We start from the raw sequence: 15,008 nt of genomic DNA, 5'->3' as shown, positions 1-15,008 counted from the left end.
TATTTTCCTTTCTTTTAGACGTTGAGATAAAAATAGTAATGGCTACTACTAGTAATGTCTAATCACAATAGAACAACTACTACTACTATTGCTGCTGCTGCTGCTGAGAATATAGATAAATACAAAAATTCGCCATATCACTAGTTCTTATTAATATTGTTCCCTTGTTTTCAACATAGACCAAGAGTATTCAGTTTTGGATTCATAAAACATATTTTGCCAAGAAACTATTTATTTGGTACATGTAATGCAATGTATGAAATCTTATTCAAAATATTTCCCAGTATTATGATTCTTTGTATAATAGTAATATTGTTCAAACCATGACCTCCTCTTTGAAGGATCTTATTAAGAAAAACATTGTATAGAATAGTCTAACCATCAATGGAACTTCAAAGCATTGCCTAACGTTACCTTGTAATTAATAACTTTAAACAAATATTCTCAACATTCATAAAGACAGTATGTACCAGGAATATAATACCTTCCACTAGCGACTTTCTTCTAATCAAACATATGAGTTCAAACTGATTATGCAGTAATTGCTAAGTGATATGTTCAAGCCTAAGGTAAGGTACGGTAAGGAATTTGCCCATTTTTTCCGTGCCTGAACTGTGCCGTACCGTACTAAGGTAAAATCATCATACCGTAATTCCGTACCATACACATAGGCTAAATATCAACCATACCGCACCGTACGTACAATACCCTTGAGTGTTGTCCAAACGGCAGAGTTGACGAATAGGCAGACTTGCCGGACGACGATATCAGTACAGTATGATGCATAATAATTTGCATATTCATAAAGAAAAAAGACGAGAGTGTGGTGCATAGATTGGCTAAACAGTAGAGATGTTTACGGGAGCCATACAACAATACTACGTAACTACAACATGCCTATGAACATGATTATAGAAACTACTGTATGAAAATGAGTGTAAGTACATTCCATCATGGCCACCGATTCCATGCACTCCTACCAAAGGTAGAGCCATACATCCGAAAACACGATACAAATATGAGACACTTCAAAACAGCAGAGGCTCGATCGGAACCAACGCTGACAATTTTTAGCAACGGAGAGAGAGAGGGAGAGAGGGGAATTTGAATAGATATAAAGAAACAATTAAAAAGAAAAATAGAGTGAGACAATTAAATAGATGAGAGAGCGAGAGAGAGAGAGGGAGAGAGAGAGAGAGAAGAGAGAGAGAGAGACTGGTATTCGAACAGAAATAATGTAAAAGTTACTAAAACGGTCCACGAGAGAGAAACTGGAATTATTTCATGATGACAGTAGATTGTCCAAATGACCTTGAAGAAAAGCTGGATTAAATAGGATTATTTTTGTTCCGCCTTTCTATCTTGCCCCGGTAGAAATTGTCTAAGATGAAGTCCTATCAGAAAATTTTGTCATTCAGTCCCAATTTTGATTTTACTCTTGGAGCTATAAGAATAGTTCAAGATATTTGATGTCAGAATAGAGAGCCACGACTGTGTCTATTTGTTTCATATAATGTATGTGTATAAATAAAGGCAAAAGCCACGAAGGAAAGTGAAACAATAAGATACTCCATTGTTTCACTTCCCTTCGTGACTTTTGCCTTTATGTATACTACATTTCATCACGTTCCGAATTTTTTGTTATTCAGTTATCTATGTATGTATATATATATATATATATATATATATATATATATATATATATATATATATATATATATATATATATATATATATATATATATATATATATATATATACTGTATGTATGTGTATATGTATATATACCGGATGTTTCAAAATTACAGGGCTCCCCCTCCACGGAACAAATGGAAAGTTATGAAGTTTTCTGTTATAGCCTATTTCCAAGTACATTATCTCAAGTTTCCATTAAGTTATTTTTAGACTGAGTGACGTAGTTAGATACAGCCATGGCTAACGACTCGGAGGAAATCAGATGGATTGACCGAATCCGGGCTATAACCTTCAGAGAGGCCAGGGATGCTGGTGCATCCTTCACATCATGTTCCTGGATAGCTAAATACGTTAAAAGAGATGAATCCTTTGTTAAAAGAAACTGGAACAAAAATCCATGTGGCTGTCATCGCGAAAAGAATAAGAATCTTGGAAGGCCTGAAGTCCTTTCTAAGGAGTCAAAAGACTTCATAGCTGAGGCAGTGGGTAGACCAAGAAAGTCTAAGTAAATTGGCGCTTGAACTAGAAACAAACAGGGGAAAAAAGAGAAGATATAGTGCTGTATAATGTGAATTTAAAAAATCTGGTATCAAGCCATTTCATGTTATCAGCAATCCCAACATCACTCAGCAACAGAGAGAAGATGCATGGTTTTGTGGTTCATTTCTTAAAGATTGTGATGAAGCTGACTTTCCTTATGTTGCCGCATTAGATGAATTCTTCATTTACACAGTCAGGAAGCCAAATCATAAAAATGACATCATTTGAGCTGCATGTTGGATGATATCAGCGATGACATGCACTATCGCCACGTTGTGAAATTTCCTGAATGTTTGGGAATTTTTCTCTGTTTCACAGCCAAATGGTTAATGTGGATCATCAAAGAAAAAGGACATTCATGGAATGGTGAATCCTTCAGAGAAAACATGCTCGCTGGTGGAGTATTTCCTTTCCTCAAAGATCCTGAAATGTGTTATCTGTTGAAGAAGTAACACTTTTGCATAATAATGCACCATGTTTCAAGGCTCTTCAGACAAAGAAGCTGCTTCGAAACAGTGGTATCGATTTCTTCTTGTCAAGTGAATTTCCAGTTAGCTCCCTTGACCGTAATGTGTGTAAAGACATTGGTAGTGCGAAGAGAGGTGACCGAAGTGCTCAAGGAAATGGGGTTTGAGTCTCAGCGTTTTTGTGATTTTCTGAAATCATACCCCTCAAGAATGCAGGCTGTGGTACAGGTAGATGGAGGCCACACAAAATATTAAATGTCAATTTTAGTTTATGCTGTAGAGGGGGGCCTCTAATTTCGAAACACCCTGTATATATATAATTATATAATATATATATATATATAATCTATATATATATCTATATATAAATATAATGTATCTATAGATTCAAACTGATAAGGAATTTCCTAACATTAATTTGTTTATATATCTAAAATCCAGTTACCTAACCCATTGGCTTTTCTTTATTTGTTTGCATACTAAATGCCATGTCATGCTCAAGTTACAAAGATCTATGATAAAACAGTACTTTTAATTTTTATTTTATGGGGCCCCTATGATAACATAAGTCTGGCAGTGCCTCCAGTACTTGTCTCAGATCACAAGGAACCGACTGGTGATTTCGCTCAAAAGCAAGAGGACCAAGGACAGAACCCTGAAACTCCACTTGTTATATCTGCCCATTCTGATTCTTTACCATTTATTACGACTCTGTTTTCTATAAGTTAGCTAGTCTTCAATCCAGTCTGCTATTTCTCCTACAATTCCTAAAGCTCTAACTTTTGTCATTAGTTTCTTGTGTGGAAGTTTGTCAAAGGACATTTGGAAATCTACTATTGTCGTAAATACCAAGTATGTTATGAAAAAACTCCAAGAGGTTTGATAGGTAGGATCTGTTTTGTTTGAAACCGTGTTGGCTGTTTAACAACAAGTTGTTTCTATCAATGTGATCCACAATTTGTTTTGCAATTATGGACTCAAAAGTCTTACAAACGACCGACGTTAGACGTAGTGGTCTATAATTTCCCGGCTCTTCTCTTAGACCGTTTTTGTAAACTGGGGCCACATTACCTAGTTTCCTTCCTTTTGGTACCTTTCGTTGTTCTGCATTTTTTCTGTAGAGTTTATATAGGTGAGGAACTATCTCCTGTTTAAGCTCTTTAACTCATCTAAGATGAATCCCATCTGGGCCAGGAGATTTGAACTTGTTGAGTTTGTCTATTTTGTTTTTAATGTCGTCTTCTGTAAATGTTATTTTGTCCAGTGGTTCTGCCCCTTCATATTTAATAGCAGGTTCGGGTACTGAGGTAGTGTCTTCAATTGTGAAAACACTAATAAAATACTTATTTAATAACTCTCCTTTTTCCAAGTCTGAGTTCACCAGGTTACCTCTATTGTCCCTTAGGGGACCTATGCTGTTTTCTGTTGGTTTCCTATTATTAACATGTGCAAAGAATTCTTTTGGGGTTTCTTTACAGACTGATGCAACTCTTATCTCATTTATCTTTGCATTTCTTAATAATTTGTCTGCCATTCTACAGAGTTCTTTATGCTTGCTTGCTTCTTCTGGTGTTGAGTGTGGGTTCACTGATTTGTGCAATCTGTCTCTTTCCTTATTTTTGCTTCAATGTAATACATCTAGAGTGTTTTTCTGTGTATTCCTCTTCAAAGGTTTCCCAGTACTTATCTATGCCTGTGTTCTCGTCGTACTCTAGATTTTTAACGTATTTCTTTAGCTTTTTTAGGTCTTGTCGACGGTAGTCTAATCTCCTTGATGTCTTCTTCTCTTTTTTATGTTGAACATTAATTTGAAATAAGATAACTTTATGGTCGCTTTTGCCTAGAATTGCACCTACTGAAAGGTCTGACACTAGGAATTATCTTCTGTTGATAGAACGATGTCTACTATGTTGTTTCATCTAGTAGGTTTGTCAACCCATTGGTGGAGGAATTAATTCCTTCTACGCTTGATACGGAAGTTATCGTGTCCCACTGTACTGCAATAGTAATTATTCCACTTGAAAATTGTGCAGAGAGAGAGAGAGAGAGAGAGAGAGAGAGAGAGAGAGAGAGAGAGAGAGAGCACTGATCATTCGAGTGTTCTTTTTTTTTCTCCTTTTCTCTTTTACCGTCCCAACTGCTCAGTAGCCTACTGACAAAGTGCATATTTTAATGCTTTGGCCAGCAAAGGGACCAGAATCCCAACGCTAAAAGTACAAAATATCCCTTTTATTGAACTCTGACGATCTTTACATTCCATAGCACTGAAGGTTTATCGGTAGCACCTCAAATCCGGCCGCACTGTTCGCCATTCATCTCTGTCTTGCATGCAGTCTTTTAGAGAGAGCGAGAGCGAAAGAGGGAGTTCAAATAACTGTTTGCTCTTAAAAGTGAGGAGAGGTGGGAAGAAGGAAGTTGCTATTTACGCATAATAACGTGGAGGGAAGATTAACCTGGAGTTACAACAGTAACAACGGTCTTCAACAACGGCGTGGGGAGATAGAGACAGAGAGAGAGAGAAAGAGGAAATAAACCATTTACTCTTAAAAGCTCGTGTCGAACCCTCATCACATAATGGCATCACGGCGGAATTTTCAGAGGACTTGAATGTTTTAAATTACAGTAGGCACCTCCTTCTATTTTCTGAGTCGACACTTGTTGAAGGTAAAACTCATCTCATCCAGCGCAACGTCAGGTAGTATAGGGATTGACAAAGTTTATGACGATGTTGTCCAGCCACAGAACAGTAATTGGCATGTAAATACAGTGGTTAGCAAACTAAATATCACGATCTGTTTGTCGTTTTCTTTGACAAGTTTTCTCGTTGGACGGAGGAGCGGTACTATCGCATCTACGAAGAGAGAAGAGAGAGAGAGAGAGAGAGAGAGAGAGAGAGAGAGAGAGATCTGAAGTGACTGGGCAATTGATATTTCTTTCTACATCTCTTGAAGTTGAAAGAATTTCGTAGGAATGGCTTCCATTTATTCAGCATTATATACTTATATTTTATTGTGCTTCCAGCTAGAAGGTAGTCCCAACTCTTTTCCGTTGAGGAGATAAAGAAAATTCACGCGTAAATAATGACAGTAATACCATCGTGTAGTGTTTTAACATCATTATGTATGGAGTGATTCAAGAAGTCAGCTGAAGGACAGCAGATGTAGGTGCAAAGTTGTCAGATAAGAAAATAACAGAATGTGAGATGGCTGATGCATGATAGACGTTAGCAAGGTAATAGAAGGGAATCGCAGAGTAGGTGAAGCTATAAAGGTATGGCAGATTGCATACAAAAAATTGGAAAGAAACTTAGGATGAATAAGAAGTGAAAGCCAAAATTGGAACATATGAAAAGATAGTTGAGCTAACACACCTTTATGGAAGTGCAGTGTGGATACTGATTATGAATGAAAGAAAAATAGATTGCAGCTGTAGAGATGAATTTATTGGATAGTAAATGTGGCGCGGGAACTACGGAAGGTGTGGGGAATAGGAGATGTATAGAACTGCAGTAAAAGTTGGTGGAATTGAAAGAATTGATAAGATTTTTCTGAGAACCAGTTGTCACTAAAAGATTGGATGCGATAAGTTTAGATTCATAGACAATAATTCGAAAGTGCTTTGGGGATGTGAAGAGCAGGACATGGAAAAATCAGGAGAGATGCAGTGGAAGAGACGTTGGAAGGGGATGGACTTAATATACAGGAAGTGTAAGAGTGCGTGTGCTAGATTTAGGTGGATGACTGTGAAGGAGGTTCGACCAACTGCTGGTGATCTGTCTGTTCAAATGCATCAATCTGCCATGTTGTAGTTTTCTGCAAAGGGTCTCCCACCACGATTCAGGAGTTAAGTAGGAATGTGGCGGCAGCCATTGGATTTCACTACTCGAGAACCACACTCACATAGGTGAAACAGCTTCACGCACACACACACATGTATAGTATATACACATACTATGTTAGTGTGTGTATGTGTATGTGTTTCGTTCGCAGGTCCTTCATAGATGTTTATACACTGTTGGCCCGAGTCGGAAGTTTCGCCACAAACAAGTGTGGAGACACCTGAAGCAACAAGTGTGCACCTAAATATAAACGTGAGAGAACAGGTGTAAGACTCGTTGATACCCTGGGAGTTACAAATGTTGTTTTCCTGTCGTTTAGGATTCGAGTCATAGAGGAGACGAGAGTAGACAGTATCTCTTGGGAAAAAGAGAGAGAGGGGGAAGGTTAGGGAAGATTTCTATCAGAAATGACGAAAGGGAAAATATCCAGTGCTACATGCTTAATCGTAAAAAAATGATCGAAATAAAAAGTTATTACCATAAGATGCATGGTATGTGGAAATTGCTGTTAGAATTGATGATTCATGGAAAATAATTATTCGAAGTTACGGAATTAGACGGAAGATGAATGTGTTTTCATAAATGCAAAAGATGAAGATAAAATTGAAGATTGACGCTTAGCAAATACGAATAAGGGAAGAGGAACAGTATTTAGGAACCCTGCTTGGTCGCCCTCGCCCCTCCCCCCTCCATTTTTTGTTTAAACACCGCCACTAAAAAAAAAAAAATGATGTCTCATTACAAAGTGTTTATTGATATATAGATTGATTAATCAGCTGTTCTTTTTACAACTCCAAGGGTCATCGACCCCGGGAAGTTTAGTGTGGATCATCCAGCTTGACTGTCATAGGAACAGGAATGCTATTAGTTTCCTGAAACGTGACGTCACCTACTGCTGATTTATTAGGTCTAGTTGCCCAGATGATGCTGTATAGCAGCGGTATTTTCACATGTTACATTCACTTTCATTGCTTTGAGAATTTTGTGAATCTCTCTCTCTCTCTCTCTCTCTCTCTCTCTCTCTCTCTCTCTCTCTCTCTCTCTCTCTCTCTCATTATGATTTTAATTTAATAGTCTAAGTATTTCCCTTGTTCTAAAAGTCTAAGTACTTCCTGGTTCTAACTCACTTCAATTAAATTGAAGGAAAACAGCTCAATTGCCACTCTATATTTCTACCTAAACAAAATTAAATACACTGGTGAGAAAAAAAATAAAACACTTATACAAATTTTAAATACCAAAATTTATTATCAAACTCAAAATTTATAAGTGAAATTCACAATCTCAGGGAGATTTACTGTCACTTGAAAACAACACAAAGTTTAATTAATTCTTGAATTAATTATTAAGTTAAATTAAATCAAAATAAATTTATCATAAAAATCAAGAAAATTAATTAATCCAATTGAAATTCAAGTGTCAGGTAATAACTGAAATTGGGAAATTAATTAACAATTGCTAAACAACAATAAAACTTGAAAGGAATTCTAAGTAAATGCATAGTAACTCACAAGTGTTAAACTCAGTTAAATATGCAATGATTATTTAATGAAAAAAATTACGTTAATCAAATTGTGAATGTAAATGAAAACAGAAAAATGTGGAAAATACCAGAATTGTAAAACCACTAAGAAAGCATTAATCACAGAGAATATATAAAAAACACACTTCAATAAGAAAAATGGACAAATGCACAAAAAAATTACTTCAATAAGAAAAATGGATAAATGCACAAAAAATCACTTCAAAGAAATAAACACAGAACATAAAAATTTGCAATGTGCAAAAAATAAAAGTTTCAACCAAAACCACTGAAAATCTGTTTTTAAGTTTCACCAAACCTCTCTAAATCTGTTTCTAAATTGCAACTTAAAACTTGTCATAACACTTTACCTTGGTATCAATTATGTCTCTGCTGCAGCTAGCTCCAAAATGCACCATATTAAAAAAATTCACCATGTTCCAAAAAAGTTGCCGTTACACACTTGTAAAAGGTTTGTTCAGATTCCACAATACGCACTAAGCAATATTAAATAAATCTATGAAACACGAAATCTAAAGTTTATTAGTGACCAATCACTAAGTATAAAATCTTTACGTTAATGTGAAATCAAAAGAGAGAGAGAGAGAGAGAGAGAGAGAGAGAGAGAGAGAGAGAGAGAGAGAGAGAGAGAGAGAGAGAGATCCATATGCCACCTTTTCAAATTTCAGAATGACAACATTTCTCTTGTATGGTAACTAACTTTGCAAGACATAGAGGCCTGACGGGCTCAAATCGTTTTGGACCTGAAGTTCAGCTAGTATCGTAAAAATTCTCTTTCAAAACAATAAGTAGAGAGAAAGTGGGATTACAGTCATAAATAACATTTAGTATTACACGATTTAAAACAATAAAAGTCTTTTAAAATAAAAGATATGATTATAGAATTTTCTCAAATTAAATTAAGTTTCATCATGATTATAGAATTTTCTCAAATTAAATTAGGTTTCATCATTTCCTTGGATAATGACGTCACAAACCTTTCCACTTTAATATTAAAGTACTTACAAGTTAACAAATTCTCTTTTAACAAATCGAGAGATATAAGAGTTAATTTACCAGTAATATTAGATAGTTTTCAATACAAGAACATCTCTAACTACTTATATTAAATGAAAGGTATCAGACGTACATGAAACTTTTAGGGAGAATCCTTCTAGAAGCTTCTAATATGACATAACTTTACAGAAAAATGGTGAAATCTTCACGTGGTTCCTCGACAAAGACGCACACGTCTGAAACAGACTTGAATGAGTAAGATTGACAGGATTCCAAAACAAAACGGAGGCTTCGAGATCTTATCTCGAATGATGACAACAATTTCTTGCTTTGCACGGACAAAGCTAATCTCTCTCTCTTTTCACATTCCATGTTATTCTTAACTTTTAAATTATGTTATGCGAAATCTGAACATATATTATGATAACATACTAACTCTAAGCAAAATAAGGAATCTGAAAATATTGAAAATAATTTTACAACACTTCGTAGAGTTAAGGAGAGAATGATATGCAATGCGAAAGAAACAGCATATAAGAATATATATGTTTATATATATATATATATATATATATATATATATATATATATATATATATATATATGTATATAAATATATACACACACACACACACACACACACACACACACACACACACACATATATATATATATATATATATATATATATATATATATATATATATATATATATATATATATATATATATATATATGTATATATATATATATATATATATATTATATATATATATATATATATATATATATATATATATATATTATATATATATATATATATATATATATATATATATATATATATATACTATTCTGAATTCACCTCGATCACTCCTAGGAAATATAATTAACACTGAAAAATTTGGCCTTGACTGGAGGACGAGGGATCAACAAAGAGAAAAAAACTAAACTACTCAGGCATAAGGCCGATGTTACTGAAGAGGGTGGAAGTTACATAAAAGCTGGACTCTAGTTTTAAGCCCTGTATTTACATGAATTTACAGAGGTCTAGGGGACTAAAACAGGAGGATCGCTTTGTTGATCCACCGGAACACGTGGCTGGAGCAATCCAGTCATGGCGTTCAAAGATTTTGTGCAACGGATTAAAATTTCAAGCGTGCTTCAAAGATTTCCAACTCCTACCACAATCAGGCGCAGCATTTGTGTGCAAATAGAGGACACAGGCATAAGGCGGGGGCCGCATGAGGGTGAACGTTACACACTACTTTCTTTCAATCTAAAGGCCACTCATGGGGAAATGAAATGACTGGGAAATTTACACAAAGGGAACTATTTTGTTGCTTGAATTCACTAGGGGGATGTCACTTGTATCACAAGGGAGTAATAACAGAATTGAGCACAGATGGGGAAATGAGAAACTTCACAAGTGTTCTTGGAAAAAGGAAATGAAACACAGACAAAGGTAAAAACAATTCTCTGGCTGAACTGGAACTTCCTCTCACAGTAGTAGAAGGCTTGTAGTCTTCCCCTTGATGTCTCCATGCACTACAGACTTTAGAAATATACTTGGGACTTCCCAGAGAGCATGGGGAAGCAGGCAAAGGGCGGGAAAATGGGGCATCTGGTCGGGTGCAGGAGATCTGACCTGTCCTAGGTCTGGAGTTCTTCTGAGGCCTGGCCGCTGATTCCCAATCTTTTTGAAGGGTTGGCTCTGTAGGGGGTAATTCCAACAACCAATGGGAGAAGAGATAGTTTTTTTTCAAGAGAATGGAGAGAATGGATTCTTCCACTTAGAAGGGGCAACTTACATATACACATAGATGCATGAAACTTGGTAAAATGACTGTTTTCCTTGGTTCTGGCTTAAAATCTTGAACACCTCCCCATTCTAGAGGACATTTCAACCCTAGACGGGTTGGAATGGACAAGACAAGCCAGAAACAAGGACCAATTGCAAAATAGATTACTGGGCCTTCCATTCTCCCTTGAGTGGACTTATAATATAAGCAATGTTCAAACTCTGCTGATGATAATATTCATGAAGTCTTACTCGACAGGCAGAGAATTAAGCAAAATGAAGTGTGACTTGACTAAAGATTAACTTGCTATATTCCAATAAAGAATACTCTTCAAATATAACATCACACTGAGAATAACAATGGATAGCAATCATTGGATGTATATGGACTTAACCTACAGGTAAATTACATCGTGTATAATACTACTATCTCAATTGTTCAAGGCAAAACATACTATCTGTTTACCCCTGATGGGGCGATATGACGCGTTTAGGTGTGTCAATGGCCCTACAGTTTCGTTAAATAACTTTGTCGCGTAACAAGAGGACGCCTAACAGTATTAATTACATCCACGCAAACATTAGTGCAACTAACAAGGGGAAAATTAATGAAGTAATTTCGTTGAGATTGAATAAGATAACATACACACACACAAATAAAAAAAATGTGAATTTCACCAAAGACAATGGTAATCTCACAAAAGATAAAGACTAGGGAATAACACTAAATAAAAAGCTAATCAACCAATGTATAAACAAGTCAGGCTTCGAAATTATCTCTAAGCTATAGCAACATTTGCTGGCTGATATTTTCCCAAGTCAAATGGAATTCTAAGTGCCTGGAATAGGGCACGGTGCCAATTGTGGCACTTTTATGACAGTAGTTCCCAAAGAAATACTAATTTATACAAGGCCAGAGTAGCTGGCAGGTTTGGCTCTGCCTAAGCAGAGCATACAATATACAATAAATGCCTCAAGGCAGTAAATAAGAGGAAAGGAAACCAAGGAAGAGAAGATACAGACAGTGCTAAAAGGAAAAAGAAAGTTACCAAAGGGTCAGAAGGAAGTAGAAGTAGCAGAATCTGGCACTCTCCTCTGGATGTAGAGGGTCAAAATTCTCTATAAGAGGGTGGCATTGTGCCAGGCACAAGTGGAGAGAGGCTATTGGCTCTCGAAAGGTTTCGGAAAACCTTGATGCCCTTTTCCCTTCTTCCTTTGACCTCTCCGAGGTCGGTTTGATGATGCCATGGGGGGCCTTGGATGATCCAAGTCCTTTGAAGATTCCACAGGGGTCAGCTGCAGCTGCTGCGATAACTGGGGCCTTGGCACTTGTCCCCGTGCCTAAGGCTGCGTGGCTTGGTTCCCTGAGTTCTTTGGCCAAATAGGATTCAGCAGAGTCATTACTCTGGGACTGGTTAGCTGCTGACGGAGGGGGATTGGATGAGGTAATGGTATTCGGAATGGGCTTACCCGTGGGGAGGACCGACTCTGGGGCGGTCTGTGGGGCCGCACCATTGGTGGAGTGTCCACTATGGTCATGGGTGTCCTGAAGGATTCCTATTGGAATTGGCTCTTCCTTGACTGCTGGCATGGGTAGTTGGGCCAAGCCAGCGGAGGGAGAGCGACCGGGACTTAGAGCTCCAGGAGGAAGACTCAAGTCTGGCCTTGGCACTGGCACTAAGGCCATTCCTGACTTAGTGGAAGGACTCAAACGTGGCTCAACATCCATGAGAGATGGAGCCTGGCACTACCTGGCCCCTTCAAGTGGCATTGGCTGTGCAGAGGTAGTCCTTAGAGGCCCGTGGAATGGGTCTGGAGCTATGTGAGGGCAGGGGCCCTGAAACGGTATAAAGTTAGGAGGAGACAAAGTCTTGTCCTAGCAGGACATCATAACCTCCTGGTATATAGGTTGCTACTGCCATGGTACATATCTTAGAACGGTGAGGTCGTGTGACTTTCAACCGGACAGTAGGTAGGAACATCTTGACATGGTTGAGGCTCTCTATTGTTATGAACTGGTGCCTATCAACCTTAGCTCCGTAAGGAATTTTATCCTCTCGGATGATGGAGAATTGCACACCAGTGTCATCGAAAGCTTGGACCTGGTGGGCAGGATAACAACCTCTGAGAGGTGCGACAAATATGGGGCCCTGAGCAGGGGGCCCTAGAGTTGATGGATTCGTCATGGCCATAGCAATGGCAGAAACAGGAGCTTTCTTGGGGCATCCCACCCAGGCAGCAGTGTGCCCATGCACTTTGCATGTGTCACAGAAACTTGCTAAAATCCGGCCTGGGCCTGTTGTTTCTGTTCCAATGGCCATTGTTTTTGTTATTATAATTGGGTAGTCCATTCGAGGGAGTGGCAGCAGCTTGCTGAGGAGGATCCACTTTTGAGAGGCACTGCTCCGTGGTGTGACCTAGTTTGTTGCAATGAACCACACACGTTTCTGAGGAAGGTTATTGGGGTGCTGGGTAGGCTAAGAGGTGGCAGTAGGAGTGAGAGGGAGAGCAGGACGTATTTTCTTCTTTAAAGAACTCTGCAATGGATGGTGGGTGTCATGGGCATCTGCCCATTAACAGCGATCCAAAATAGTCTTAGGGGCCTTGTCCACCAAGTGGGTGGCAAGATCAGGGGGAGCGTAGGACAGGAAGTCTTCTAATTGAAAGAGTTCTAAGACCTCCTCAACAGATGTTGCGTTGGAGGCCTTCATCCACCTATGGAGGGCTTGCGTCTGCTTGGCTGCCCACTCTGTCCATGTCTGGTTAGCCTCCTTGGGCATAGTCCTCCATTTCTGCCTCCACCAGTCTGGGGTCAATTTGTAAGCCCCAAGGATTGCCTCTCGGACGAGGGCAAGATCTTGTCGCTCATTCAGGGGAAGACCCTCCAATGCAGTCCACCCTTTGCCAGCGAGATGCTTGCCAAGGAGGGCCACCTCCTGAGGGGTTGGACTGAAGTTCCCAAACACCCTCTCGATATGGTTGAGCCAGGTGTCGGTTCGTTATCATCCCAAACCATAATAAGGCCGCCCATGCTGTGAAGGTGAGAGGGTGCAGGGGGTGTGGGACTCATGGGTGCCAGTGCCAGACTGGCACTCTGGACTGCCATAGCCAGTTCATGTGCTCTTTCTTTCTCCCTTTCGGCTGCTTGGAATGCTCTTTCAGCTGCTTCTCTTCTCTCTTGTGCTTTTCTTTCAGCTGCTTCTCTTTTCTCTTGTGCTTCTCTTTCAGCTGCTGCTCTTATCTCTTGTGCTTCTCTTTCAGCTGCTTCTCTTTTCTCTTGTGCTTCTCTTTCAGCTGCTTCTCTTTTCTCTTGTGCTTCTCTTTCAGCTGCTTCTCTTCTTTCTTGTGCTTCCCTCTCCTTCCCTCTTTTGACTGCTCTGTTTTGGGCTGCTTCCTTCAGCTTATCATTCACCCAATTGATCAGCTTTGCACCCTCCAGCCTCAGGGCTCTTCCGGCTTCTGTGAAGGCCTTAGCCTCCTCCAGTGCTGCGTTACTGGCTATCTCCTCAGCCGTAAACCGCTAGTAGACTAGCCTGAGAATAATAGGATGGAAGGTAGTTGCAAAACTGCAAATGTTGCCTAGGGTATGCAGAAATGCTCGACGCGTAGCATGGCGGAACCCTCACGCCGTAGAATCTCTGTAATTTACAGTTCAGCGGAGAACCCGACGCCTGCAATGGATTTGGTAATAAATTTCGTAAAATAAAACGAAAGAATCTGGTCACGAAATTCACGGAAATTCAAACGTGAAAACATGGCAAATGAATGTTGTAAAGGCGGAAATTCAACGCCAGTACGGTAAGGTAAAAAGGAAAAAAAACCTAGTCACGAAATTCACGGAATCTTCAAGTGAAAACGTCGCAAATGAATGTCGTAAAGGCAGAAATTCAGCACCAGTAGGGGTTTGTAAGGTAAAAAGGGAGAGAAAAAATGTAGTCATGAAATTCACAGAATCCTCATGTGAAAACATAGTAAATGAATGTCGCAAAGGCGGAAATTCAACGCCAGTACAGGTTTGTAAATACAAGAGGAAAAAAATCTGCTCACGAATTCAAGGGACTTCAACTTGAAAAACATGGCAAATAAATGTCGTAAATGCAGAACTGCATCCAAATACGGTTTTGTACA

Source organism: Macrobrachium nipponense, chromosome 5 (assembly GCF_015104395.2).
Source record: "Macrobrachium nipponense isolate FS-2020 chromosome 5, ASM1510439v2, whole genome shotgun sequence".
Taxonomy (NCBI): Eukaryota; Metazoa; Arthropoda; class Malacostraca; order Decapoda; family Palaemonidae; genus Macrobrachium; species Macrobrachium nipponense.
The sequence above is the reverse complement of the archived record's forward strand: the minus strand, read 5'-3'. Positions refer to the sequence as shown.